At 41.9% G+C, this 25,243-nt stretch overlaps 1 protein-coding gene across 1 annotated transcript in view; it reads right to left on the bottom strand.

The window, feature by feature from the left end:
* The window catches only part of LOC147331310 (transcription activator GLI1.S-like), a 53,346-nt gene that overhangs the window by 12,941 nt on the left and 15,162 nt on the right, over positions 1 to 25,243 (bottom strand). The window lies entirely within an intron of this gene.

The raw sequence follows: 25,243 nt of genomic DNA, 5'->3' as shown, positions 1-25,243 counted from the left end.
AGGTACTAATAGCTGGGACTGTGGGTTCTTACATGTTTCGAAAGGTAATTAGTACACTGATGTCTGAGCTACAACAAATGGAAAAAGGCCAAAAACATTCAACAATTTTATGTATTTTGTCCACGCATGTGTGGACAAATACGCTATTATTTCTTTTATTTGGACATGTGCTGCAACAATAAAATAAAGCAAAAATATAAAAGCATCACAAATCAGACTCTGGATGCTGTGTCCAAATACCACATTACTTGGGTTTATGTGACAAATGTTCAAACCCAAACTAGAGGCGCTCCTGTGCTCTGCAGATCAAAGCTCTATGGTTTCAGTGTAACAGGTTGCGACGCCTGTTATGCAGTAGCACAAGTGTTAAAAGGGCAGTAGGGACCTATTTAAGCCACATGCCACCAGGGGGTGGGGGGTTGGTGGGCACTCCAGGAGTAATTGCATATATTCAGCACAAGCTTTGGATGTGTGTATGATAATTAGTCGGAAGTGCTAAATAGAGATCTCACCAAACACCTCAGCTGTCCAGAACTCATAAATACCAAGAAGGGGTTCCCCAGACAACCTCACACACTGGCACACCTGTCATTCTCACGGTGGGGATGCAGAATCATCCAGCGGCCACCAAGTCTTGCGAGAATGTGTGCCACAGTGACGGTAGGTATACTGAAGCAGTTAGTGCAGAAACTCAGTCGCACAGGATCGGCAGCAGACCACGTGACCATTAACTGGACGAGCAACCTTTGCTATCCCCCCCAAAAAAGTGTTTTCACTCATACACGTTACAGATAATTACAACCATGCATGCACAGCACACTCACAGAGAAACGCAGGCACAGTTACAAAAGTCCAATCATATCTGTGTTAGATGGCAGAGGCAAAGCGGGAGAGACAATTTCTTCAGGTGCAGAAGTTGATCGACAAACTCACCACACTGGGATCACTAACTCTGAGCACACAATATCCTCGGCACATTTCTATTTTTTGTGCAATTTTCGAGAAAGGTCGTGCTTTAAAAATAGTTAAAGACGCTTGAGGGTTACGTTCCAAAGTCTGACCTGCCTCGTGTCCTCCTCAGTCATGCTGTTACCACGATTTCTGCAGAAGCACTAAAACTGTTACCTGAATAACTAAAGTTGAGTTTGCACTATAAGAACTTATGGGCGATATTGGTGTCTAAGTGCGTTTTCATTAACAAATTGTATGAATTAGTGTAATTTATAGTAGAAATATCAGTAGAAGCCTGAGGTTTGTCCATAACGGTGATGCTGTAGTAGCAGGTGTGTATCACAAAAGTGTTTTGGAGAGTCTAACTTGCACTAGAGTGTGTGTGTGGTAGATCCTAGCACGAGAGTGAATAATGTATAAACCTGCATGTGTGCAACCTGGAATTTGTAGAAAAGTGTGTTTGGCAACGTTTCTCCAGGGAGTAAAACAGCGAGTTCAGTGTTCACGCACAGAAATGTGTCTTGTGTAATTAATTTGCATGGTGCAAAGCTCGTGCTCACATCCAGAAAAAGTCTGAGCAACCTTGTCTCATAAGCTAGGTTTACCTCCAACATACGTAAACAGTAAACGTTACAAACACCAGGCATCAGAAACTGCAGACGGTGCAGTTCAATCAAAACCTCTACAGCTGTTGAGTGTAATGTAACTGACCTTATTAGAAAGACGTTGAATTAGACTATAAAAACTTTAGTATTTTTCTCTAATTGGTGATGAATTTTAGGTGGGAAAGTCTTTCGAACCTTTACATAGTTATTACAGAATGAAATACATGGATTTACACATCCAGGATGATTTCATATGTGCGGTGCTGACACAGGTGTTGCGCTATTTCAGGTCAGTATTTTGTGAGAAACTCTGAAGGAGTTTTCTGCCCAGTGTAATTTTGTGGTGCTGGGTTTGAGAGGGATGGGGCAGCAGCATATTAAAAACCCCAAGGCCATAAATCAAACGGCTAACTAAACAAATCTGCTCTAGTGCGGCACAGCTAGCTGGGCAGGAACCAAGGAGCTGGCGATGAACACAGGATGTCCAGCCACTTTGTACACCCAAAACCTCCACATTCAAACACTCAAGGTTCACTAACTCTTGATGTTACATTTACTGACCGAGTTAGACACTTGTAACCGCTCACTGAAATGAAAAGATTAAAGTTTTCTGTGTAAATGATTCTATCCTTTCTATCTCCTCGGTTCAATCATAATTTTCTTTTATGAGAGCATTTGTGACTTGCAAGCAAAGCTGGACGGGATTGGTCAACAGAATCCTGACAACAAGCGGACTACATGCAGAAACCAGAAAGCTACCAAAGATCTTGGCCCTTGCTTACAGATTCCTCATATTCATGAGCAGATATCTGTTTACAGAGATTATTTCCTGCCTGACTAAGCCAGATCGAGGATAGTCAGACATCCAGTTCACTGAGCTGATGACCACGATGGGCAGCTGGGAGTTGCTTGTTGGCTGACTGGAAAGTGCGACGGAGCCAGCTGGACTTCTCCGACTGAACTGTAGCTGAGCGAAAGGAGGTGAGATTAATGAAGACAGGACAGAGTTGAAAGACGGCCTAAAAGCCTGGCCAGACGTTTGTTGTTGGTGAACAAATTTAAGAATAAAGAGACTGAAACAAAGAGAAAAAGCTCTGCGAGTTAGTTCTATTCCCATTAGAGTGGCCCAAGTCTTTTTAATCTTATTTTTAAATATAGCTAATGACTACTGTTTATGAATGTACTGTAACATGAGGCAAAACAGCGATATCTACTGTAAATAATACCCGAAAAACCCAACCCTATCATAAAGACATAAAGATCACAAACCTGATCTAACTGATGAACTGAATCAGCTGGACAATAATAATCCATTTGAATCATTTTCTTGTTTTTAGTGTGTTGTTTTCTAGTTTTGTTGTACAGAATCATCCTGCTCTGAAAAAAGGAAAGCTTTCTAACTTTACTTCTGCTCTAATAGCACTACACTATTTTTCCAAAGTGTGGCAAATCCATGAATGGGCTTGCTGTTGGATGCCACACTTAACGGTGATATTAGATGAGCTCACCTCCATTAATGAATATTTTAAAAACATCCCTAAGTAGTCTTGAATGTAGCGTAGCCTAATAAATTTCTACCCAGCTTACCTACTTACTAACCAAACTAACAGAGCCTACCACCAACAAATAAAATATGGGTTTGTATCCTTTATTGGGCTATTACTCACTCACTGTCAGAAACCAAACCAAAGACTCACAATTCAGCAAAAACTGATACTAAGTATAACAGCAGATGTGGCCTGCAGGCCTTCTGTGAAGGGAATAAAACATTTCCACAGGACTCTATGCAGTCCTGTGGAAATGTAAGTGCACCCTTACTGCACCACACAAATAAGGAGTATAAGTAGCAGCCAGGTGCTGTGAATGGAATGCATATGATTGATTGATCATCAGAAAGTAAGATCACTTCTATAAAAGCCGAGGTTCTGTCAGTTTTACATTCTCAAGCTTTCAGGTATGTGCTATGACAATGGCACAACCTTCCCAGGAGTGAACATCCGAGCAAACTTCACCTCAAAGGCCGATCATGCGATACTCAAAGAAAGGCAAAAACCCAATAAATAATCTGACTTTACTGGCCTCTGTTGGCATGTTAAATGTTAAAAATCATGACTTCGGGTGCCGGTTTGAGCAGGCGAACATATGCCTCAGAGTCAAATGCGGCAGCCTGGTTTTGTTTTTGACTCGAGACCCTTTGCTGTGTGCACTGAACACGTTTTTTTGACGGGTTGCCAGGAGCCTCTTCTCTCTAAAAAAGGAACATGGCAGCATGGATTATAGTTTAGAAAACTGTAGCTGTACCAGTCACAAGACTTGTTGAACATTGTACTTTGAACGGATGAGACCAGGGTGGAAATGTTTGGTGACAAATCTAGCGCCATGTTTGGCAAAAACCAAACAGAGCATATCAGCACAAACTCTGTATACCAACTGTGAAGCACGGTGTTGGAGGCGTGATGATTTGGGCTTGCTTGCAGACACAGGACCTTGTGGCCATTGGACTCTGTATTCTAGAATCAAACACGAGACCATGTGTCTGAAAGCTAAAGCTTGGCCGAAACTCAGCAACAGGATAATGATCCCAAGCACTCCTGCAAATCTACAACAGAGGCTGAAAAAGAAAAGAATGAAGGTTCTGCAAAGTCCAGACCTCACTGTCTGAAATGCTGTGGAGGGAGCTGTATAAAAATGAATGCCCACGAATCTCAATGGACCAAAGCAATGTTGTAAAGAGTGGGCCAAAATTGACAGTTACATGGAACATGATTACTTCAAGTTAATGCTGTGAAAGGTGGTTCTACGCCTACCCAGTCATGTGGTGCACTTTAATATTTTATTGCCTATGACTTTAACTTTTCATTGGAAAATACATCGGTTGTTTATTTTAGTTAAATAGTGTCACTTTAAGAAGCTGAAGCCGTTTCCAAACATGCACTCGAGCCCTGAACTTTAGTCAGACAGTGAGCAGTGAGAATGCAACTGCCCAGCACGTTCAGACGTTCAGTCTTTAACCGGCAAGCTCTTTGGTACCAAGTCCGTGTTTCATTCACCAGTAGCAAGTGGGCACTAGTGAAAATACATCTGAAGTAAATTTCCTGCTGTATTCTACATTTGAGAAAGGACGATTAAGGAAAATATCCCAAAGTTATCCTCCACAAAGTGTCAGAAGTACCACATGAGAAAACAGCTCAAGGGACAAAATACAGTTGAGGAGGACAGACTTGCTGCAGGGATCTGATTGGACCGGGCTGAAGGCATTTTAGAGCTTTTAGTGCTTATTTGTCCCATTAGATTCAGTTTTCAGGTGACAGTTTGTGTTTGTGGGTTACAAAGAGAAACATTGTTTAGAGTCTCACAGTTTCGCCATTTGTGACATTCCCATAAAGTCCTGATCCTCCTCCCTCCGAGGAAGTCTCCAGAGAGGACAGACATTTCCACAGGTCACTGGCTGTGTCACACAAAAGGTCTGATCCGCTCTACTTCTACACTCCTTTTCTCTTGGGTGAAACACTAAACTGGGGCTCACACATGCCCCCCGCCCCCCGCCCGCGCTTCCTCAGCCATTATAAAAAGCGGCATTTAATGACATCCCCGTTCCTCTCAGCCTGCTTCTCTTCTAATCTCACATGGGAATGTGAGTATTCAGTCTGTGTTGCTTGTTTGTGTTTTTGCTAAATATTCTACACAACATTTACACGCACTCAGCAGCCTCAATAAAACTCAACACACATCTTCAGAGGTCGCTGCATCGAGTGTAAACACCCATCTGAAAGCATCTTCTTTCTCCCCCACCCTCTCCTCTGCTCCCTGCTGTCCTCTTATAATTCTGCCTCTTCCATAGCTCTGTATCTCTGACTATCTCTCGCTTTCCCTCTTCTCCCCCGCTGCCTCCACCCTCTCACTCATTCCCTCACTCCCTCCTTCCCTACGCTCATTCCTGCTCTTGCGACCTCTCCCTCGCCCCTCCCCCTCCTGGCGGAGCTGCAGTCGAGGTGGGTGTTCTCTGGCTGTTATGACTTGAGAGACGATAATGGCAGCTATAATGTAGCCAGCCGTTCCTGATGTGGCTGGGCTTGTGGGGGATTCTGTTGTGTTAGGGCTGGAGACGGACCGCGGGAGGGAGGAGGGAACGGAGGCGGGGCTCGGGCCTGCAGCCAACCACAGCCCAGATTCTACCTCGTTTTCTTCCATTTTTCCTCCCTTCCTTCTTTCTTTTTTTTCTCTTATGCCGACTTTTTCTAACCCTGTTGTTTTCCTTCAGTGGTAAACTTTGTTTTTAATTTCTGCCTTTGTTTTTGTAACCCCCCCTCCAACCCCAACACAGACTCTCACCCTTTCCTGCTTTTCTCCCCCACCCTACCCCCCCCCTTGTGTTTTTTACCCCTTTTACCCAGAATCTGTGAATTCCTCGCAGCTGCTGTAATGTGATGGGGGCCAACAGTGTGACCAGTGAAAGGCCACAGGGTTGGAGACATCACTGTAATGTACAGTAAGCTCTACTTACTAAACTGCTGCAGGGAAGATTAATGTCATATCTACTTAGTAACAGCAATTCTGACTTTGATTTAAACTGCTTTAATGCCCATTTGGTCTTTAAAAAGATACAGAACAGACATAAGCCTCATTGTGTCAGACGAGTAAGACCATCATTCAGTATTTTAGTTAACTGACTTTCATGCCATCAAAATGATCTTCATCCGTTCATTTTCTTAACCACTTATCCAGTCCAGGGACACGGGGGGATCTGGAGCCTATCGCAGCTATCGTGGGGGGAAAAGTGGGGTACACCCTACTTACAGTACTAACAACAGCATCACTATGAGACACTGTGCTCCCACATTTCAAATTTATTTCCTAACTGATATTTTCGGCTCAAAATCTGCTATATGAGAAGTAGCACCACAGTAAAAGTACTCATTATACACCAGTTCTCTTCATGATCTCCCTACATGTATTATTGAATCACAATTATTTGGATGGACGGATCGTTTTCATATTCCAGCTGGAGATGACTTAAATTGTATTGTGCTTAGTACTTTTAGGAATACAGCATAAATATATAAGGATATTAGTATTTTATTAGTATTAGTATTTTAATCTACATACTGTGACCACACAGTGACCACAGCTCTGGTCCCACCCAGGCTCTAACTCATTGGATGCTGCACACACTGCAATTATATTTCATGGGGGCACTTGCCACCCTATTCCCTCCCTCTTTACACCACTGTTTAAACTATAAAATCATACGGCCATTTTTAATCACCTGTTGCTTTGCTTTGTAAACTTGGGCATTCAAAGAGTTCTCACTCTAAATATTTTGTTTTCTGTAAAGCTCCAAGAGCTTGATTATAATCTGCTGTGGACCCGGACACAAACAGCTGAAGACCCGACGGTCGAGCAGTCCACCGCCTGGAGCGGATGTGTAGTTGGTGCACTGTAATGTAAATGCTCCATGGATGAGTCCATGCGGTCACAAAAGCAGGCAGGCACACAGACCCTCGTGCTCACTGTCGGACCCGAGCAGAAAAGTATAATCCCGGCTTAATGACCGAGCTATAATGCAGATAATGTACAGAGTATACATATACTTATGCATATTATCCATTAAAAAGACAGAAATTCATCAACCAAATTACTGCATTACTGTCAATATATTTGAATGTAAAAATGCATACTAAGGAAAATATATTTGAATATAACAGAAGCATACAAAGTCTGAAGGTGAGACACATGACAACATTTCTTTGGTTTTAAAGTTGGTTAAAAACTTAGTCTGTGTAGCCATGAGACGGGAATCCTTTACTATCCTTTTAGACACAGTCGACACCATAACCCCAGTCTCAACCCCAGCGGTTCACACTTCACGTATCCCTGTACTGTAAACTTTGTGCTGGTGAAGCTGCGGTGCTGATGTCTCAGTGCTGGGGCTCTCACCTTGTCAGAATGGCGGGATGAAACGTTGATCCCTTGTTGTTACACAGTCAGAGTGACTGATGAAAGATATTAGGGCACTGGAGGGCTCGAGTACAGCTACTCGGCACAGCTAAGGTAGATAAATCACAGCAAGAAAAATGACTAGAAAACTCAGAGTTTTGAGCCGTCGCTGGGTTTTTGTAATGTTTAGGAACGCTAAACATCATTTTGTATCACCAGCCTGATGAACACCTGGTGCTAGGAGTAAAAGGTGCAGAACAAAAGTGAACTGTAAACATAATCTTTGCTTAACAAACTGACAATGAAAATATTTTGGCCTCAAAAGTCCCATCATTAACTTCCTTTACTGTCACGTGAACAGCCAACCTTAGCGGCACAGTCATGATTACTGTTTTATCACCTTTGTAACCATTGGCTTCATCAGTCGGTGACTTGATCGTGTTTGTTTAAGGATTAGGAGCGGTTCACCTCTCCTTGTATTCATTTGCCTGTACAAGCACTGTTTTGCACTGCTGGCAAATGAGCTTCACTTTCTCAGGAAAGCAGTTAGACTTCTCTTCAGGGGTCTCGACCAAAAAAGACTCAGTCGAGCTGACAGGTGTGATGCTGACAACACATGTAAGGGTATTTCCTTCAGCTTAATCCCCACATGACTTGCGATTCCTTCACTCTTTTGCTTCTTCTGTCCTCTCTCTCTCTCTCTAGGCCACCCACCCACCATCCTGCACATACCTGTGGTTTCCTGTACCCCGCTCCTCTCCACCCTCTCCTCTCTTTACCTCCAGCTTCTTTTTCTCCCTCCCCCATACACACACACACACATACACACCTTCCTCTTTTCTCTGTCTACCACTGAAGTCTTGCCTTTTCTTCTCCTACTACTACTTCTCCTTAACTTCTACATGCCTGTATAGCAGATAGGTATTGCCCCAAACCACAAGGATTTCTTTGAACTCCTTTTAAGGAGGAGAAGCAAAGGAAGCGGGGGGAGAAGGAGGGAGAGAAGGATGGATGGATAAAGCAGATGAGGAAAGGTTGATTCACGCAGCTGGTTCCCAGCTGTAGACGAAGCAGCACACAGGACTGCTCCATCTGTAAACAAGTAGGAGCCCAACCCCCATTTTTAAGAAAACATGAACAGAGCTTTGTCATTGTAAATTCAGCATTCCTCTTCACCTTCGACAGCACTCCTCACCATCACCCAGCTTCTTCTGGCTCTTTTCCTCCCTCTCTGTGGCTCTACGTCACTTTTACTCCAGGATTTTTATTTTTAATGTATTTTTCGTCCACTCATCTCATCCGATGCCACATTGTTGCTGTGTCAGTTCAAATACAACCTCCTGCTAATTCTTTGACAAATGTTCCGCAAAGACAAATTCAGTGGAGAGGGCAGCTATCTTGTGCAGTAGGGACCTGCACAGGGCAACAAAAAACAGATAATAATCTGTTCAGTTTATAGAAAGACCACAGTGATTATAAGAAAAATAATAATCCTAACAGTCTTGGGTGGGCAGGGAATATTTATAGCCGGCCTGCTGCTCCTTATATTCTTTAGCTGTATAACACAGCTGGAAGCGAGGGAGGAGAGAGAGGAGGTGGAAAACTGACGAGGAAAAAGAGACCGAGGAAAGAGAGACAGATGGGCTCCAGGGTATAGAAGTGGAGAGGATGTGGAGGGGCGGATACCCGATGCATGTGTGCGGTTGAGCACAAGACAGACAAAAACAGGCAGAAAGGGAGACAAGACACGTGCGTGTATTTGTGTGTTTGTGTGTGCGTCTGTGTGTTTGTATTTGGTGCGTAGGAGAAACCGCAACACAGTCTCTACAAAACACGACAGCGGCAGACGAAGCCTGCAGGCCACCAGAGGAACACAGTGACCACAGCTCTGAGAGCCTCTCACTGAGAGGAAACAAGGAGATATATGGCACAGACAACGCCGCCATAAAAACTGTGCAGACACGGTTAATCGAGACAAAGCCGTGTGGAATTTGTTGTGCACTCGTTTTTCTGCCTGAGCTCTTGTTTTAGGGTCTGAAAGTCCTTTCCTGTGTAGAAGAAAGCCATATTATAGGTGGATATAAATGGGGATTCTGAACAGGTGTATTTTTGGGTGTATCAGTGTCAAACTCCGAAATGTAGACATTAAATCCTTTGACTGGCAGGTATATGGTTTCCTTCCACTTTCAAATGCATGTTAGGAAACTGATGACTCCACAGTGTACCTTGCCTCTCCCCGACTGAAGGGCTGTAGTTTCTCTGCTACCCTCTGGAAGTCGAATAAGCAGTTAAGAAAATGGATGGTTGGAAACTTCGCAGTTAGACAATCAGACTTTAAATACCCTCTGGGAAAATTAAAAACAACTTTTGTAGTTTATACTTAAAGGAGTTACGAATTGTCTTGTCTTCTTCCCCTCACGTCCAAGCAGTCGCGAGCCTGGTTCTACCAAAAAGAGAGTTAAAAGAGAGTTTTTCCTTCCTGCTGTTGCTAAGTCCTTGCTCATAGGAGGGTTGTCTCATTGTTGGGATTTTCTCTGTATTATCTTTATCTTACAATATAAAGTGCCTTGAGGTAAAAAAAAAAAAAAAAAAAGCAACAACAAAAAACCCAGAAGAGCTTAAATTACCCATATTTCAGCCCAACAGCCAATAATTCAGCAAACTCCACTTGTTTAAATATTTTTATATACACTTAAAGCCACCTTGCTAGTACTGGATTTGACTGTCTTTGTCCTTCAGAACTGTCTTAGTTCTTGGTGGCATGGATTAAACAAGGTGCCGCTAACCTTTGGTCCACAATAACATGATTGCTGCAGATTTCTATGATGTCAATCTTCTGTTCCACCAGTTCCCAAAGGTCTTCTACTGGATTGAGATCTGGTGACTGTGGAGGCCATTTGAATACAGTGAGCTCAGAAAACCAGTTGACATGCTAAGCAGCAGTACTTAGTTAGCCTGTGGTGTTTTAACTATGTTCAGCTGGTACTAAGGAGCCCAAAGTGTGCCAAAAAATATCTCCCACACCATTACACCACAAACACAAGCCTGAACAGCTGATATGAGGTAGGATGGCTCCATGCTTTCATGTTGTTTACATCCAGTTCTGACTGCATTATCCAAATGTCACCACTCCAGCAGAAATCTGGACTCATCAGATGAAACACACGTTATGTAGTAAAATATAACAAACCTCTATATCTTCAAATCAGCTGACCTGTGATTTAGTGAAACATGTAATAGTTCCTGTTTTCAGTGAGTCCAAAGTAGCAGAAAACTGCACAAAGGCTGCAGAGGTTGTGAACACAGGCTTTCACTAACTAGCTAACAACTTAATGCAAACACACCAAGTGACTCCACACCAGCTGGGCCATCTGCTGTATGTGCTGCAGACAGTGCTGCGAGCACTGTGAACAAAAGAGAAGAAACCACTCTGCCCCCAAAACTGTCATGACACCATATCTCAGCTACCTTAACCATTGTTCTTCTGGAAAAATGTCCTAAAAAGGCGCATGTTTTCAGAAATGTAGAAGAAGGTACAGCATGCAGTTTAAGGAAACCCATCAACCTGCCAGCATTGAAGCTGTTCTGATTGGAGGAATGGCTTCAACTGAAATTCCTCAGAGCCAACAAGCAGAAGCGATTGACAGCGACACAAGAGGGGTTTTCATTTTGTTAACGTGATGACGTGAAGGAGCTCACAAACCTTCAAGCACCACTGTTGCATCACTGTCACCCTGGATCTTTAATTTGAAATCAAGGGAAATTAAATACACAATTCAGTGAACTGATATAATCTATAAGCACATCATTATGTTCTACAACGCAAACCACCCCCTCACTGTTGCTCTCGTTCTCCATGTTCTTATCTCTCTTGCCCACCTCAGTATGTAAACTGTAGATAAATTTGTCCCAGCAGATGAACACACATGTGGCGACTTGTCTTCATCAGTTCAGAGCTGTTCGACTAAATGTGCACAAATACAGTGTTATATCCTCACTTTTACACTGGTGCTTCCTCCGAAGCTCTGCCCCTGGAGTGCAAATTGTGAAAATTTCTCACATTTTCAGTCTTCCCGCTCATCTTTTATGCATTTTGCAAAAAGATTTTGAAAAAAATATAGAACAAAAGTTAAGTTTGTGGGTTTCTCTGTCTACAACTCCTGTTCCTTGTGTCTCTGCAGGGCCATTTCAGCAAACTCATACATACAGAAGTTGATGACTGGTGAAATATGATGACAGGTTAGTTGATATGAATCAGTGAGAAAGAAAACAATGTTCTCCTTTTTCTTTTGTTTGCCCTTTAGTTAGACAAACCTCATCGTTTTACATAGTGAACAAGTTACAGAGCGAGACTGTGTGCTAAAATGTGCCCCTTCTCCTGTGTGGTCCTCCTCATAGCTGCTGACTTCATAACTAATATATCGCAGGCGTTTAGCTTAATACCCAGATGTTGGTAGGAGAAAGGCATCTGGGCCTGCGTTAGCTTTTAATTGGCTGGGATCCCTGAGCTGATGTTTGGGGCTTAGCATGTGACTCAAGGAAACAGACACACACACTCACACATCCAAAGGAAAAATGGTCACACACTCATATTCATACACACACCTTCCCTGAATAAGAATGAAAGCAGTCATGACTGTCCAGAGTCTACAAATAAACAAATGCAGACAACACAACCACGTACACAAATACACCCAGTTGCATCTTTATAGTCGTGCGACTGTCTGACACCATCCTGCTGACAGCTGTGGCAAGGAGCAGCCATGATATCTGCTGAGTAACTGACAGCATGAGATCAAAAGAGTCACACAAGAGAAAGACACACACACACAGAATGAGAGAGAGAGCCTTGAGTACTCACCAGGGCTGTAATTAGCTAGCATTAGCATAACTACAAGGCAACAAATCAGCTAATCAGATGGCCGTAAATTGGAGGGGTGAGAAGCTTAACACACCCACACAATCACACACTCATGCACACACACATATGAAAACATTTAAACACATAACGGAAAATACACTGATTCCAGTCACACTTCAGTTTTGCTCTCAAATAAACACGCTCACAAACTTGTCAGATCAAAAACATGCGAGGAATTTCAGTGCACTGAACTGCAGCTCATTTAGATTGATTGTGAAATCGATCCTTAAATTGAGAACACATTTTACAAGATTTTTTTTTTTCCCATTTTCAGTTGTGGTAGACCTCACACATACACAACGTTTTCTCAGTTTTGCTTACAATGTTTAGCTTTGTGCTTAATGCTAGACACAGACAAGTAATAATTGTCCTTGAGAATAGCACACACCCCAAAAGTGACATCACATCGGCTAACACAAGCCCTGCTTTGGTCTCATTTAGGGCTGCCACAAACGATTATTTTGATAGTCAACTAGTCACCGATTATTTTTGCAATTAGTCGACTAATCAGATCATCATCCATTGGACGTACAGCTTATTGCACCAGCAGCATCTGCTCTTATATAACTATCATTAGCTTACAGTTTTAAGTGTTTAAGGTATGTGCAAACTAAAAATAAAGACAAGATGATAGTTTATTCAATTTTAATGAAATTTGCAGATTGTTTCGGTGAAGTTTAATAAACTCCTTGCTATCTAAAATATAACAGGACACCGGAGTATATTCTCGAACATCTCACACTTCTGATAATCAGTTGTCTTCTTAATGTTTATTCAGCTGTGTAAAAACTATAACTTTAAGCTCAGCCAAACCGATTTACTCAGGAACAAATAAAATACTAAAAAAAGCCAAACAATAACATTTTTAAGTTATCTAAGTCACTTATATATGTTTCACCTGAGTAGCGAAAGACGTTTGAAAACGATCTGCCGGGAGTCCGGTGTTCTCACCGGCTCTAGTGAGCCTGTAACCCCGGCTAGCTATCGAGCTAGTGGGTAACAGACGTCTCCGAAAACGTCGGAGCGCTTTTGAAAATATGTGGTGTCTTGATAAACTGAGCAGATATTTGAGGTTTACACAGCTACATTCTCGCCTGAAAATATGCTAAACGTTTATTTTGTGACCCAGAAAGAATAATTAGAGTAATATTAAAACTAACTAGCTGCCGCCATTGTTGGAAACTGAGCTGGGCCGCGCTATGAATTCTGGGACACAGCTTCTTCTTCTTCTCCGGGGTTTAACCGCAGCTGGCATCCTTGTACATGCAGTGCTGCCATCTTCTGTTTCAGTCCGTTATTACACTCTTAAATCCTACTACTTATTCCTGCGTCTTTTGGGATCTTACAAAGCTTCAAACAACGCGTCAACTATTAAATCAGTCGTCGACGATTTTGATAGTCGATGTAATCGTAACTAGTCGACTAATCGTGGCAGCCCTAGTCTCATTTAAGCCAGTGAACCTCAGTTTCTGTAACTGGACTGAAAGCGCGGACGCACAATCTTGTTGGTTTTTACCACCATTATAATTATACAGAAGTAGATGATGCGATAGCTTGAACCCTTTAGAAACTGGTGCTAAATCCGGCACTTGAACCACTGATTGGTTAGGCCGGCACATAGCTGCTATTAGCGAGCTCTGTATCTCTGTATAAAACAATTTGTATAAGAGGAGGGGACACAGGACCAGTCAGATGTGTCACATTTCTAAACTTTTGTCCCTCACTGCTACAGATTCTGAGCTGATCACCTTTTGCTGATATGAAAACATATGTCAAAAACCTGTGTTAACAACGTGACGTTAACTTGTCTTATTTTGTGTGTTTCACAACTATGATGACAATGTAGGACCAAGTTGAAAAAAGACCCTAGTCAGACAGGCTTAGAGACTGGTCAGTGACCATCTGGCAAGCACTCGTCATGAAGGACAAACCAAGTATTCACTGTGCAACTGGCAAAAATCTCCTTGCAATGGCTTTTGACAGGTCCAGTCATCGTTTGCACAGAGCTGATGGGCTTTTCCTTCAAAGTAAATGCTTCACCAAACATGTATCCAAAGGTGCAACTTTTACTTTGAAGGCAAACCTTCTCCTTTTTCAGTTTGCTTCTTTTTCAAGTGTTATTACCAGTTGGTTAGTGTTTAGCAAGTATTTGTTGACAAACATGAAAAACTACAGGCAACCATGGCGATCTCCTACCAATCAAAGCAACCCCTAGGAGCTTTTTGGTTCAGCACCTTCTTTTAAACCAATTTCACCCATCAATAACGAGGGACCAATGCCAGACAGTGTGGGAAGATGCATTTTTCCCGTAGCAGCCGGTAGCTGTATCACTTCGGACAATTCTTGAACAATAATGTCACATGAGAAACGTCAATGCATGTAAATAATGAACACAGTGTAAAAGGATGAACCCAAGCCTGAGAACTTTCCTCCACTACTTCTCTGATCGTTCTTCATTCGCATACACTACATGGACAATCTCTGAGTTCAGGCGTTGGGACAGGTGTATAAAATCAAGCACCAGTCCATGCAGTCGTCCTTTATAAACACTTGTGGTCATTCAAAAGAGCTCACTGATTTTGGGTGTGGTACTAACAGGATGTTGTCACTACAACAAGTCAGTTTGAGAGATTTCTTCTCTCCAGCTAAGTGGTATTGAATATTGGAGAGGACACCACAACAAATGTCACAGTGATTGGCGGATGTAGCCTATAGATTCTAACCACCATAATTTACGTCTCATGAAATTGACCAAATTTTGCTACTAAAGCTAGACAACAGTTTGTTTCACAAACTCTCAAAATACGGGCCAGTTCTCAAATAGCACCATGACAGAAATGGATCTAGGATGGCAAGAGCAGCAGCACAAATTGGTGGAAAAGAAGGAAAAGGTGGCTTCTGATTTGGAGCTACAAGCAGTTTAAACTGTTAAGCACTTGAATCCACAGCTGCAGATGCAGGAGAACTAAGATTCAGCAAGGATTTGCACTGAGACACTTTCCACTCTTAGGAGACCAACGACAGGTTGGAAAGCTTTCCACAGACCTCTAGACCAAGCTAATTCTTCCTATATTAAAATAATTAGAAACTAGACTTCAGAACACAAGACAACAACTATTTCCCCCATTTTTTCCAATATACACGATGCTTGAGGGATTCAGTGTATTGCTCCAATGAACTGCTAACACTGCTTGCTTGTTTGGTTGCCCCAAAAAAGGAAAAAACACTTAATTTTTCTGAAGGCTGACAAGGTTCCAGCTTTTCAGCCTTCAAATTATGAGAGCACAGTATAACTATTAGAGTATAGTATATAAATAAAAAGATATCCCATTTGATCTATTTATTGCAATCAATGAACAGATAAACTACAAACCATCAAGCATCGCTGTGCCCAAAACATTAACGACCGGTGTTAATGGCTTCCATTTTTTTTGTCAAAGCATGGCCGAACGAAGAACATTCACTGCACTTTACATGAGAAAATGGTTGGAGATGTTTTGCAATCACAGAAGCTATCTGCTATTTGTGCATGTAAACACTGATGCTATCTCATGCATGAGGAAGGGGCTCCCTTTCACTGCGTCTCAGCCCTAAATTCCAGGCGGTATCTCCATGCAGTGATCAGTGATGCGCAGGGAGCACATGCACATAAAGCACAGACACAAACTTTCACTCGCTCAGGCGAACAAACACAGTGTACACACTGCAAAAATATTTACACATAACCTGTCATATATAACTAAACAGATGCAAATGCGCACAAAGGTACGGAGCAGCAAGTATACAGACACGCGCTGAGAGAAGCGGGCGGTTGGCTCAGATGACCCACAGACCCGGTGTGACGAACACAATGAGAAGGGCACCGTTTACGTCAGCAGCAGCAGTGAATGGCTCGCTAAAGACATGAACACACACACACACACACACACACACACACACACACAGTTGATCCTTCTCCATTACTTGGAGGTTTTTCAGGCCAGAGTTTTCACTGCTTGTTGGCTCGTGCCACGCTACATCTGGACAACGTCGAGGGAATCGGATGAGGACATTGTCCGAAGTTCTCACATGTAGCAGACAGCAGAAGACAGTCAGCTTGGGATATTTTCTCACTCATATTTTTTTGGATATTCTCAGATGCACCTTTGCCGATCAAGGTTCAGAACTGCAGTAAAGTAAAATAAAGTGAAGTAAAATGCTAATGCATAAACTCAAAAAGTAGAGTACACTTCTACTATTGTTTCCTACAGAGAAAAAAAAGGAGGCAGTTGAGATGGAAAAAATCTGGTGGCAGTGATGCTGCTGTGCAGCGTATGACTCAAAGTCTGTGTGTGGTATTTGTGTCCTTCTTTCTCCTTTATAGAAGAAGGATTGGGGGAAATTAAATGCAATACAAAAGACAGAACGACAGAAAGACAAGCGGCAGGGAGGTAAAGAAAATGAGAGTGACAAACAGAGACAAAGGAAGAAAATCAAGTTGATGGAAGAAGAAGAGATGGAAAAAAGAGAGGGAGCAGAGTTGAGGCACATGCTTGAGCAGTCCTTTTGACTGACAAGAGAAGGGCCGCAGGCCTATTGTTGAACCCCCATTCCTCACTGTATTGTCTGACCTTATAAATGCACGGTCGCCGGGAAAAATGGCAAACACTGCAAGTTCTCTCTCCTATTTTTTCTAGCACTGCAGAATTATCTTGCTTTTGTGACTTTCAAACAGGTCAAGAAACTGTTTCTGATATCCTTCAGCTCTATAATACAAATACTCCTTATTTATTACTCATTCTCATTTTTCAGTTCAGCTGTAAATTACATATAAAGTTATGCTACTTAATTTAGGTTTCAGTTGGCGTTTATCACAAATGTATCAGCACTTCTAAAGACCTTCCTCTTATTTAAGAACTTCTTGATCCATGTCCTCTGACTAGTTGCTTAGGTGGCTGAGTATTTCCTGGCAGGAAACAGCAACTTCCTTCACTAGTTAAACCACGGCAACCAGCTAATGCTTGGTTTATGCACAAGCAGGGGTAGTGTGCAGACAGTCCGCAGGCAGACAGGCACGTGCATGTTAAGTGGAAGGTGTCCTGACAAATGCAGCTTTAGCCGATGGGCATCTGCTCAATGTGTTTGTGCCTTTTGGAGCCCTTCAATTGACTATTTGACTAACATTAGGTTTGTGCTTTAGTTGTGGCGAGTGAAAGTCTAGTATTTTCATTAGCCTGTTTCTTAGCCCTAATCTGCCAACATGTGCATTTTAGCTTTGCAGCCGTACAGTTGACAAAATGCAACTTGCTAACCAAGCTAGCAAGAGGCAAAACACACATTGGCACTCCATTCTTTCATCAGGTATCTTCAGGATGGAAAAATCAACATGAAAACATTGAGTCCACACGCAACAGGCTGCATCACACTTGCTTCATATGTCGTGGATACATGTTAAAGCACTCCTAAACCCACAATTTATTTTAAATTGCTTTAACCCTTGTATGGTGTTCGGGTCTGTGAGACCCGTGTTCGGTTTTTTCAAAAGAAAAATTAAACAATTAATTATTTTTTCACGTGTAAATGTGTTGTGTCTTTCCACTCACTCCACTTGATTATAACTGATTTATTTATAACATTTTATATAAAAGAAAAACGAGAAGCACATTAATTCATAAATGTGATCTAACAAAGGTAAAGGGAAAAAATTAACCATGTTTGCTGTTCATATGTCTTGTAATTGGGATGAAGTAAACATCTGTTGAGTAATTTAACATAAAATTGTTTGATAGTGTTAATTTGGAAAGCCAAAACTCTAGCGGGTCCACCAGACCCATGAACACTGGCTGAGTAACAAAAATACGAACACCACACAAGGGTTAAACAAATGAAACAAAGAAGACGGAATATATGAATAAGTGCATTGTAGAGCTGTTTTTCTGCCTTTGTACAGACCCCGCTGGCTAAACCAATGAGTTTACTGGACAGACATAACCGTAACCAAGCATTCATGTGTATGTAAATACAGCAGTACCCAAATTCTAACGGTGAAACCAAACAGGAACTAACAGGGAGTAAAATCAATACAAATCTATAGTATGGCCAACTAAGTATCTAAGTTATAGTATAGAGGTAATAGCTACAGATGTAATACAAAAATTACATGGAAAATCCTTTCTTTTTATCCATATTACACAAGGCTGTGTACAAGGAAAAGAAAAATTCCACCTGTGCAATGGAGAAAAGAAAAAAAAAAGCCTCCCCTTGGGTCACCAGACGTTTCTTATTCATTACGAGCTACAAAGCATAACAAAGAGAAGGCTTCTAGCCCTTCATCTGCCTCTTCATTCCATCGCTCCCTCTTTTCCTCCAGCTCTTCATGGAGAACAGAGAGGGGAATCATTCAGTGGCTGAAAAGGTTAAAGTCTAGCTGTAGGCTGGAGTTCCTGCGTCTGCCAGGGGCACCTGAAGAGGGGCAAACATTTACCAGCTAAGAAAAGGGGGGGAGAAAAAAAAATTAACAGCCTGCCCGAGAGCTGCAGGGTCTGCGGTGAGTGGTGGTGTAGGGCCCTTGGAGAGTTTGTCTTGTAATTGAGTCAATTGTTGACCCCCTGTTCACGCTGCCTCTGCAAATCTTGTGAGGAAAAGCCTGCCGAATAACTAATGTTCTCTCTCTTTCTCTCCCTCCTGCTCTTCATCTATCCATCTCCCGCTCCTCTTCACTTTCCCCCTTTCCTCCCGTTGCTTTCCGTTGTCTCGGGAGGATAATTGTGCTGCGAGTACAAGGCAGCCATTTAGGGAGGGGAGGACTGTTCAGGGATCTGCTGAGGCTTACAATCTTCTTTTCACCCCAAATCTTTCTTACCCAGAGCTCTCACTCTCTCGTCTCTCCTGCATTCTCTCCCTTTTTCATTCCTCCTTTTGTTTGCACCGTGGGATGAATTTTAATCACTCCACTCTCCACCTCCAATCTCAGTCGCCCCCCTCCTCATTTTTTCCCTCTTTCCCGAGCCTGGCCACTCAGTCCCGGTTTCCAAGTTGCATATCCAGCACCACAGCACCTTCTCTGCTTGCCACTCCTCCACTGATCATCTCCTTGCAAGTTCCGACACAACCAGAACACAGATGAAGCCCTTTGATGATCGGAAAAAGAAAAGAGCACGTTATTTGTGACTCCAGGTTTTAGTGCGGGCCAACTGTCTCTCACAGGGACAGATGTGACTTGAGAGTGAAAGAGAAACAAGGTGAGAATGACAAAGAGAGGAGCATCGCATTCTGTTTGTGAAGAGTGATCATTTTTAAATGCCTCCTTCATTTGAGAACACTTTGTTTGCACAAGGGCTCTGCTGTTGTGCTCCCATTGAGGCAGCTTATCCCGAGGGACAGTGCAGGCCAGGCAAACTGTTGTTATTCACATTTCACACATGTACTAATTAGCAGGTCCTCTTAAAAAGAAAAGTGCTTTATTACAGCTTTAAAAAGTGAGAGTAAAAGTGTGTTAGCATAAGAAATAAGTAAAAGATAAAAGTCAACCCTGGCAAACACATGTCACGCTTCCTGACAATCTAAATAGCCTTCATTTCCTTTCTTTGTCCTGCACATTTGTCTCACTCTCTTATTGGCCGGCATCAGTTAAAGACAATAATAAATTGATTATTATGTGATTATTTGCGGTGACACGATCAGTAGGTCTTATAACTTACAGTTTCATTACAGAGCAGACAACACAAACTCTTCTTGAGCCTTATGGTTCTGTTATTGCTGAAAAGCAAGTTTACAAACTTAAAGTACTTTTACTTAAATACTTGTAGTTAAGTACTTGAATAGATCTTTATAAAGGTACTCCAACAACATCTCGCTCTCTCTTCTTCTAGCTTGTATTTCTTCCATTTTTTCTGATTTACTCATTCTGATACATTTACAAAGATGAAGCTTATAAGACATGTGATAAACTTAAAATTGACTTTTAGGGTCACAGTAATGGAATAAAGTGACTGAGAATCAGAATCAGAATACTTTCATAATCCCTAAGGACATTATGTACATGATTGAAAAGAAAGAGCACTCTAAGTAAAGGACAAAGAAATAAGTAAGAAAACGTTAAGCTAAAGAGAAAAAGCAGGAGCAACAGTGTCAACAGGGTGCATGCTGGTTGATGCATGCGCACACATGAATGAGTTTGTTCTTGTTATTTCATCACATCCTGAATGAATTTAAGTACTTTTGTATATAGTTAATTGAAGAAAGATTGTTTAAGATGCCATCCAGTGAAATCCTTTTTAGAATGATGCTAACAGGACTTTATAAAGAAAGAGCATCATTTCAGTAAAGTCAAAAGACTTCAATGTTAAGGGATTAACCACAGAAACGTTTAATTTGAGGTTTTTAATTTTCAGGATTAAAAAGTTCAACCGGGCTTTGCCGATCTGCAAATAAACCCAGTTACACAAGAGCTTTCAAGACTAAACCACTCAACAGTCTACCATGAAATAAAAATGCTTCTTACAAGTAATCAAATTAAGACATTAACGCTGTAAAAGCACTCATTTAGCTTAATATATGCTTGTACACACAATTAACCACTTGTTGCGATTAAGTAGTTTCATTCAAAATTCTAACAGATTTCTTTATGAATATATAACTTCAACGGTGCTAGCATATTATGGCTTTTAAAGTCAAGAATCTCAATACCACCAGATGCTAGGGTGTTTACCTTTAGTTTTAGGATATCAGCATCCAGTCACCATAATTGTTTACTGCTCTTTCATCTGTTGTTCCTCAGGGAGAGTCAACTCCTAACTGCCTCTCTCTGCCTCTCCTTCCTCCTCTCTCCACTAACCACGGCCCTCCTTGTGGAGTGTTTGTTAGGAAATCCTGAACAAACCGTGGCTGTTTGTTCTCTCTTTGTCAATGACAGGTTTTTATAGACTTCTACTATTGACAATCGTGTGACTCCTGTTGGCCTCACACAAGCTGGATAACACTGTGCAAATAGGTATATGTACACACACATTCACAATCTGCCCAAAAAACACTCAAAACTGTGTCCGAATCACCCAGAGGTCTTTGCTGGTGGCAAGAGGAGATCAATTAGAAAGGGAAGGATTTATATCGATATGCATATACTGCTCAGTTGGAATCATCCTCAAGCAAGAAAATCAAACTGCTTAATGCTGCAGTTTAAGGGACCTTTTAGGACCACAGTAAGGAAACACACTGAAATTTGTGCAGTATTCCTTCAGCAAACCCAGTTATCATGCTGCTGAACAACTTCACAGCTCTTACATTTTATTTGAACTATATCTGCTGACCGGCATCAACAGCCAGTACTGGCCTGTCACAGACATATATCAGTATGTATATCTGACATGTTCCAACTTGAAAACTCTTTACTGACAGAACTGGAAGCAGAAATCACATTATCGAGTTATGTCAAGTAGAGTGGCTTCAGGGAGCTAACTTGTGAGTTAATAAACAATAAATGTATAATTTTTACTTTTCAATAACACAAACATGCTGTTTGCAGTGGACTTGTGCTTCTGTAAATCTACACCGTAAGTATGTCAAACCATGACCAACGCCACCAGCAAAAGGTGGCCCATTCAGTATTGTCATTTCCTCCTATACATTTCTTCGTCTTCTGGATGAACTGGAGGAGAGAAATGAACAACTATTGGCTTCGTGACGCAGCTGCAGAGCAAAGGAGGCAAACGACACACATGTTTAAATGCTCACAACAATGTTGGAAACTTGCACAGAGTCTCTGCATAGATTCAACGCAGAAGTCTAAAATAAGCTTAAAAGTATGTACTGGTATCAGCCCTGAAATTGCAGTATGGGTCTGGCCTAGCGTGCATACGTGATATATGGGGCTCGTGCAGTAATGCAAAAAATTTGGGGTAATTTAGGTGTGAAGCTTTTACTACGGACAAGGCTGCCCATATACAAGGAGACATAAAGCACATTTTAGTGATGCTCTATTACAAAATTCTTCGTTGATTCAAATAAATTATATAGTTTCATTTAATTTTGACATTTTATTTGGAAAGACCAACGGCAGTCAACAGGGTGAATGGTGCAGATACCTGACGTCCACCTCCCTGGAAATGTAACTACATGTCAGGTCAACACAGACGCGACTATTATGAGACTTCCTGTGCATTTCCAAGTACTTTTTGCCACAGTTTTTTCATTTTAACTGTGAGAGAATAACAATCATCGCCTCGATATAAGAAGTAATAATCAATGTCTCAATATAATAACTCACAAATTACAGAGCTGCTGAAACTATTGGAATGGATGCGAGGGAATGTACAAAGATGGTGAAAAATAGAGAGAGAAAATATGTTTACCCCTGAAAAAGACTGACGACAACAAAGAGTGGGGAACCAGGAGGGAAAAAAGTCCCCGTACTTTGTTTCTATCTGCTGGTACTACATAAAACACCGGGACACAACCACACGGTAATTAGCTACACCAGCACAATCTCACTTACGTAGGTTACATCAGCTGTGTTAGACAGGCTAAAATCTTTGCAATGAACAACATTATATAAAGGCTTAAGCTAAAATAATGTAACTAACATGATAGCTTGCGGTTGCATTGGTAGGCTTCACATTCCAGCCTGTCCTGTCAACAAAATAAAATGTTAACATTTTAAATAAATGGCCTGCCACTGAGTACCTCTACTGCTATTGGTACTGATCACTAGATTTCTGGTATCGTGACATCTCTAATTGACCTTAATGAAACACAGCGACAGTGGCCCGTCACCACTGCCATCAACAACAAGACGTCAAGTATGAATTCAGTTAAATGAAACGGCAGCGAGAAGGACTCTCCAGATTCTTTTACTGTGACTCAGAGCAAAAAGAAAGCTGAAAAAAGGGATCGTGCAAGTGACTGAGAGAAAGCGAGAGAGTGAGAAAGAGGTTGACAAAAACACACTGGGAGTAAAGCAGAGCTTCTGTGTCAATGGGGGAGATCATGGATGCCAGCAGGGGTCTCAGTCTTCAGGACAATAGACCCCCAACTGAGCCAAGACCCTTAATACCCATACTCCCATTTCACACATCTTTGCGAAGCACCCATACAACCCACATCCATCTCTACCCCCCCGGCCTACATGCTCTGGCAGCTTGGAGACAATGGCGTGAAACTCCAAGTGGTGCAGCAAGGGGGCCTTTGGGAGGACTCATACATGAGCCATCAGGACACCTTGTCTTTGTGTATTGTAAGATAATAGCAACATCTCAGGAAAACCAGTAGAGGCTTCCTCTGTCCTGGAGTGAGCTGTTAAGAATGACCGGGGCATCAAGTGTCAGTGATAAATGGATCATTATCATCTGATCTAAGGTGAAGTGTGGACTTCATAATGAGTCTCTGTGTTAGGATCACAGCTGCCATTGAGAGCCTGTTGTGCTGCCACTTAAATGACTGCTGCGACTGCTTGGTGACCTTCAGCATAGGGAGATTCTTCTGGGATACAGTTGGTTTTGTACTGAAAGTCAATGTGGAATAAAAATGTCCTCAGTGTCCACCTGCCAAAGCATAATTTAATTTTTTGTCCCCCCAAAATTTAAAAATCTCACATTGACTGCAGACAAACATCTTAAAATCTTTTGGGTGTGATCGGGTCAGCGTAACGAAAGAAACATGCAAATATTTCTCTCAACATGTTGAAAAAACTCATCGTTGGGAGTGGGGAGGAAAAATATACCTCAACATCCTGGGCAGCTCCAAGGGAATTCTGGCTCAGACCCAAACGCTGGAAACAGGGTGAAGAAGGCCAGGCTTTGTGGAGTAATGTAGCAGGGAGCACACTGAGGGGCCTTAACTAACTAAGAAATGATTTGCTTTGGCAAAAATTTGAGTTTTTGCAAAAAAAACAAACAAAAAACACTTTTGACACACCTTCGGAAAATAAAAATGTTTGTGTGCACATTTCATTTTCCCACCTAATTCCCTAAAACGAATCCTTTGGCAAGTCATTATTTGCTTTTTGCTGTTAAGAAAGCTCCCTGCATCTGGACCACTTGGGCATTATCAGGGTAACAAACTTTAGTCACGACCTAGCTTAGCTCCACTAGCCTCTCGACTCGGCTACTGCCCTCCACTCAAGTAGACCCCCTCCTCCATTTACAAGGCCCTTCAGTAGTCGGCCGGTTGCTAGACAATGTGCTTGGTTATGTGGGTTATGTAAAGACCCTCCTGCACACAAAAGCCAATGTGGGCGCCTGTTATGTGCAGCTCTTCAGAGCCCCGGGTCAGTTAGCAGAAGAGTTCTGGCACTAACACTCCAAGTTAAAAACGTTTGCTCTTCAGCGTGTTTATGGAGAGGAGAGGAGGATCAGTGAAATATCTTCTTCTTAGTAGTTTCACTTCCTGTTAACTTCCAAACCCCTGTGGGCTGAGGTTAAAACAACCCCCTTCTTGACTTCTGGGTGTATTAGTTTGTGTTAGTAAAGGTGAACGTGTGTGCACATATGTGCATGCATGTTTATATATACACTGGGATTATGCAGCTCTGCTTCTTGCTTATCTCACAGAAACACAATATTCTTGCAATCATTTCCTCTAAATTGGCCAATATCAAATATCCAATTCCTTACACACTCAAGATGCTATTAAGTAGAACTAGTAGAAAAAAAAATGTCTTCACAGTGTTAAAACTAAACTTTAGTTACTTTTATCACAGAGCACTTTCCCTTGATCAGACATAGTGACAGTTTCTTAAGATTTCCATCATAGCACAAGTCTGCGACAGCATATAGTAAAATACAACCAGAGCTCCATGGTTATAACTGTGAATATCTGAAGCCATTTTCACAAGTTAACCTCAGACCAATTTTCC

The sequence above is a fragment of the Aulonocara sp. 'chitande type north' Nkhata Bay genome, linkage group LG5, assembly GCF_057382095.1.
Source record: "Aulonocara sp. 'chitande type north' Nkhata Bay isolate Kocher_YH1m ecotype deep benthic linkage group LG5, A_spYH_male_GT1.1, whole genome shotgun sequence".
NCBI lineage: Eukaryota > Metazoa > Chordata > Actinopteri > Cichliformes > Cichlidae > Aulonocara > Aulonocara sp. 'chitande type north' Nkhata Bay.
This window is presented reverse-complemented; position numbering and strand designations above follow the sequence as displayed.